The sequence below is a fragment of the Humulus lupulus genome, chromosome 3 (assembly GCF_963169125.1).
Source record: "Humulus lupulus chromosome 3, drHumLupu1.1, whole genome shotgun sequence".
Lineage (NCBI taxonomy): Eukaryota > Viridiplantae > Streptophyta > Magnoliopsida > Rosales > Cannabaceae > Humulus > Humulus lupulus.
Window position 1 is genome coordinate 19,596,868 of NC_084795.1, and position 6,000 is coordinate 19,602,867.

Sequence of the window (6,000 nt, forward strand, 5' to 3'; positions counted from 1 at the left end):
ACTAACGAAGTTGATACACTGAACGTGGTCCCAGTAGAGTTTCTACCGACCCCAAGTATTAACGAGCCTGACGAAGAAGAAGTATGCATTATTGACACACAACCAACCTAGATGGCCCCAATAGTTGACTATCTCGCAACCGGAAGTCTCCCAGCAGACCGGATCGAGGCTAGAAAGTTGATGTATCAAATCTCAAGATACACTATTGTCGAGGGGAAGTTGTATAAAAAGGGGTACTCTATGCCATTTCTTCGATGTGTAACTCCACCCGAGGCAAAGAAGATTTTGGAAGAAATCCATGAAGGGTTTTGTGGAGATCACACTGGGGGGCATAGTCTATCCAAAAAGGTGATAAGGCAGGGGTATTTCTGGCCCACTATCAAGGCAGACTCATTCGATTATGTCAAATGATGTGATAAATGTCAACGATTTGCCTCAATTCTGCGAGCTCCATCCAACGAGCTTACCGTGATGAGCTCCCCATGGCCATTCGTAGTGTGGGGAATTGACCTCATAGGCTCATTACCAACTGGAAAAGGTGGGGTAAGGTACATTGTGGTCGTAGTTGATTATTTTACAAAATGGACCGAAGCTGAACCCTTGTCAACTATTACCTCAAAAAAAGTCTTAGACTTCATTGTAAAAAATATCATCTGCAGATATGGGATGCCCAGGAAAATAGTATCAGACAATGGAACCCAATTCGACAATGATCTTTTTACCCATTTCTGCGAAAGAAATGGGATAATAAAAAGTTTCTCCTATGTAGCCCATCCCCACTCAAACGGCCAGGTCGAAGCAGTCAACAAAACCTTAAAAAGCTCCATAAAGAAAAGGTTAGAAGAGGCAAATGGGGAATGGCCTGGGGAGTTGCCTCAAGTCTTGTGGGCTTTTAGAACCACAGCACGGACTTCAACAGGACATACTCCCTTCTCCCTAGCTTATGGATGCAAGGCTATGTTGCCTATTGGGGTCGAAATCCCTACAATACGACGCCATACTTATAATCAAGCCTCGAACCAATCTCAGCTCGAATAAAGTCTAGACCTCATTGAAGAAAGGCGAGATGAAGCCCAATTAAAAAATGTTGCATACCAGCAACGAGCTACTAGATATTTTAACAAGAGGGTTTGAGATAGAAAATTCGGATTGGGAGACTTGGTGTTAAGACATGTATTTTTAGCTACACGAGACCCATCTACTGGGGTACTTGGACCTAATTGGGAAGGGCCTTACCAGATCGAGTATATTATTCAATCTGGAGTGTATAAAATGGCGAGGTTAAACGGAGAAGTGGAACCACAGGCTTGGAATGGTGAACATCTACGACCTTATTATCAGTAATGTAGGAATGATGTTTTCATTGTAACCAAGGAAGTGCTTGATTTTTTTTCTTCTAAATTTTGTTCAAAAGTTGTACTTTCTTTTTAATATTGTACTTTTTTGCAAACCCACTTAATTTAATAACCTACGAGCACACTCCTAGGATATTAAGGGGTGCACACGCAAATGTCTGGATTGTTAACCTGACATGAAAATAAATAAGTGCACACGCAAGCTAAAATTGTTTGGATTTTTAACCCGACATGAAAATAAATAAGTGTATACGCGAGCTAAAAATGTCTGGATTGTTAACCCGACATGAAAATAAACAAGTGTACATATGTAACGACCCAAATTCGCTAATAAGGCTTAAGGGCCTTGATTAGTGTGCCTAGAGGGCATAATGGGAATTATGTGTGTGACTTTAACGATTAAGATGCATGATTATGATTTAAAGCATGTTATATGACTATTTGAATATCTGAGATGCATGACTATGTGTATTAGTATGCATATAGGCCCTGAATAGGTTAGTAGGGCATAATCGTAATTTTGGCCATTATGGGCATAACTGTATTGATATATGTGATAATTTTCAAGACCACATTATTATGTGGATATGTCTGTGATCTGCGACTCGAGATGATCCTAGTGAGCAAAGTAGCGAAAAAGTCATGGCGGGGATTTATACTCGACTCGGGGTGAACTTAGGGGTATAAATGGGAATTTAGTGAGTGTATTGGAGTCTGTCTTGACATTGAGGAATATTAATGGTGATTACTTAGGTATCGGGAAAAAAATATTAGAGACACTCGAGGAGTTAGCGGGAATTGGGGTAAAATGACTAGAATGCCCTTAAGTGGATTAAAGGGTTTAGACTTAATAGGGAGGGCATAATAGTCATTTGGCTTACAGGAGTTAAGTATTATTAAGGCTTTATGTTAGTGGAAAGTGTAGAGAAGTGTAGAAGTCTGAAAGAGAAGGAAAAGGAAGGAAAAAGAAAGGGAGAAAACAGAGAGAGTTTTCTAGGTCGGTTTATATTTCCTTCATCTGTTTCTTGAGGATTTCTAGAGCAAAGCTCAAAGGAGAACTGGGATAGACTGAACATCAAGGATTCTAAGCTAAGTTTGGGGAATTGGCAGAGGTTTAGCAAGATTCACTAACACTTGAGGTAAGACTTTAGAGTTCTTCAGTTTCTGTTTCTGGTTTTTGAGCTATGGTGTTTAAGTTGAATTGGATGGAAACTTTAGGGAATTCAGGCCTAAGACTGAGGAGGAGCAAGCCAAGGAAGTCTAGAAGCAACTTATGGTCGAAATCCCATCAAAGATATAAATTCTAAGCTCTAACTTTGATGTTTAACTGGTTTCAGCTGAGTTTCATTGTCTAGAAGTGGCTATGGTGAATTTTGAGTTTGGGGATGCATGTGCTTGAGTTCTAGGTATTTGGGGTGCTTGGGATGAGTCGAGTATGGTCATAAGGTTGTTTTTGAGTTTGGGTAAGATTTGGAAGATTTTTGGTTGAGGTTGGTTCGAGGAAATCGCAGGAAGGAGAACTGGGGTGGTGTCTGTCTGTGGCTAGCGCTACAGCGCTAGCCTTTGGGCGCTATAGCGCTAGGCCAAGTTTGCTGATGGGGTTTTGCTTTTGTTTGTAGCGCTGTAGCACCCTCCCATGAGCGTTGTAGCGCTACCCTGTCTTCTGAAGGGGATTTTAGGGTTTTTTACAAGGGCTTTTGACCTAGGGTTTGGGGTTTGATTCCACCACCTTGTTTGGTGGAACTAGGACTTCCGGGGGGCTCAGGATTGGCTCCGAGGCTAGGTTTTGGACTTGAGGATTGATGATGACTTTAGCCCATGGTTGTGTTTAGGTGAGCGCTAGGGCTCGAGGGGGATCGTGCTCGAGGAGTTGAAGGATCAAAGCTAGTGAATTGAAAGGTAAGAAAATTGCACCCGGTTATATGTTTGTGATGGGACTAAGTGCTCCCGATATTTGTATCATGTCAATGATGGTATTATGCCATGGGACATGTAAAAGCGGCCTAAGAGCGACGTACACTATATTTGCGCACAGGGCGCAACTTGGCCACTGGTAGCTGAGGACAGCTTAATATTCACTAAGCTCGGTTTAAGCGGGCTGGAGTCAGTGGGATAACGGAGGGAGCAACCTGAGGGCGCTAGCCCTAGTTATCATTTGTGAACTGTAAATGATAAAAGTTGATATGTTTAGTATGTGGAATACTTGATTATACTGAATGGTTATATGGTTGAGATTATGTGATGCAATGTGAGATATTAGTTTGCCTGTTGATTGCTTATGCTCTGTTGCTATATTTTCTTGCTGGGCCTTGGCTCACGGGTGCTACGTGGTGCAGGTAAAGGCAAGGGCAAGTTGGACCAAGCCTGAGATGGAGAGCTTCGAGGTGGAATGTACATAGCCAGCTACTCGATCACCACGGTCGAGGAGTGGATCAGGACAGGGATTGCCTAACTGTCTGTTTTTCCTTAGTATGGCTTGATATTGTATGTAAACCTTGTGTCATTTGTAAACGGTCTTTAAACTTATATTTTTGGGATCCCATGTAAACAGATAGTGTTTCTTAATGAAAATGTGGCTTTCGATACCAAAACATTTTAACCCTAGTTCCTCTATAGTTTCAGTAACACAATTTTAATTAAATGACTTGATTAGCAAGTCTAGCACTTAATAAACACACGGTGTAACGGTCTTGGCTATCCAGGGCGTTACAACACACTAGCTAAAAATGTCTGGATTGTTAACCCGACTTGAAAAAATATAAGTGTATGGATTATGAACCAAACACACAAGCTAAATTAGTTTGGAACAAACCAGTAAAACCTAATCGACAGTAAAAAATTTGGGATTTTAGATAAACTAGCTGCGAACTAAGTCGACTTCAAGGCTAGAAAGTTTTGCAAATAAGTCTCGACTTCATAACCTCGAAGACATACTCAAGGATGAGAAAAAGTGACTAGAAAAGCAAATATAACCAAACTACTAAAATAACATGCCAATTATACTTTCGAATACATGGTGAGAGTAAGGTTCAACCTTGACAATAACGAAGTCGAACATGGATACTTTGAGTAAATTGTGCATGAATGCATTGAAATTTGAGCTTAAATCCAATAGATCTATTTGTGCAAATAAACAAATATAAAAGCAAGCCTTTAATATCCACGTGCTCAAAATATTTTGACCCAGAAATGTAAAGCATAAAATTAAGGCAAAAAGCTGAAAGTAAAATCAAATGCATGCAGATTTTCGAGCTAGAGAATCATGTGCGTAAAGATTAAAATTACTATTTAATGATAATAAAAATAACTCTGAATCGAGCTATAAATTGTCTTCGCCCCAAAGGCACATATATATAAAAAAAATATATAAAGCGATAGTTACAAAAGTCATAATGGGACGCAGCCCATGGTCTCGGCATCATGGGTTAGACGCTCCCCAACCCTAGTGTTAGATGCCTTTGCTGCCTCCTTAGCTTCAAGCTTGGCCTCCTCTTCCTCAAGTCGAGCTTTCCATTTGGCAGCAAACTTGTCCTCGAGGTTGGCTAAGAAGTTGGTGTCGAGGTCGTGATTGTTCACCCAAATCTGGTAGATCGCCATGTCGATGGCACGATCCTTCTTGGATTTGAACTCCTCCAATAGGCAGGTTTTCTCACCTTTGATTATCTCAAAGGTTGCCTTCTTTTCCTCCTCCAACTTGGCATTCAGCTCTCGAAGTTCCTTAATCTCAGAGTCTTTCTCCTTGATCTCGGAATTCTTAGCCTCGACTTCTTTCAAGGTCACCGCCATTGTTGATTCGAGGTCAGACACCTTCTGGGCAGTCTCCAGCTTCAGCTCAAGTTCAAACACCTTCAGAATGGCTGCATCCCTCGCCACCACCTCCAGCTTCGCTGCCTTGAGCTCGTTCGCGAGCTTCAGCTGGGCATCTTTGGCCTCTTGAGCATGTGCCCTGCTCGTGGCCACCTCATTGTTCAACTTGAAGTTGTGTTGGACAAATGATGCAAATGCCTGTACACCAAAAATAAACATGAGTTATTAAAGGTACAATATAGGTTAGTACAGTACAAGAGGGTCAAAGTAAGAATGACTAACCGAGGAGATGAGCTCGCCACCCTTGTCAAAGATGGTGTTGGCATCGCGGCAAGATGTTATGAACTCCCATTGTAGGGTGCCAAGGGTGCTGAGACTTTGACCCACACGAGACAAGACATCCGAGCCCAGATTGAATCCGTGCGACCCAGATGCATTGTCAAGCACGTATTCCCGGACGTGAGTTGAGATCGTCCAGAAACGTTCCTGTGTGGGGGCTTGTTTTTTCTGGGCTGGAGGGGCTTGCTAATCTGGTTGGGTGACAGGAGGAGGTAGGGTGATGGCAGGCACCACTGGCTTGATCTCATTATTCACCCCGACCTCGGAGGTAGGGTCGGTAGCTTGATCCTGGTAACGAGCTACCGAGGCTGGAAGGACCACCTAGGGCCATTTGGGCTCTTCGAGGGGCGACCTCCCCGTTGGGACGCCCGCTGGTGTTTGCTTGCCTTCGCTGCCAGGGGTCGGTTGAGCACGTTGTCAAGATCATAATCCATTTCACTTAACAAACACAAAAGTCACAATTTAGTGATCGAGCATAGGTTAATAAATAAAGCAAGAC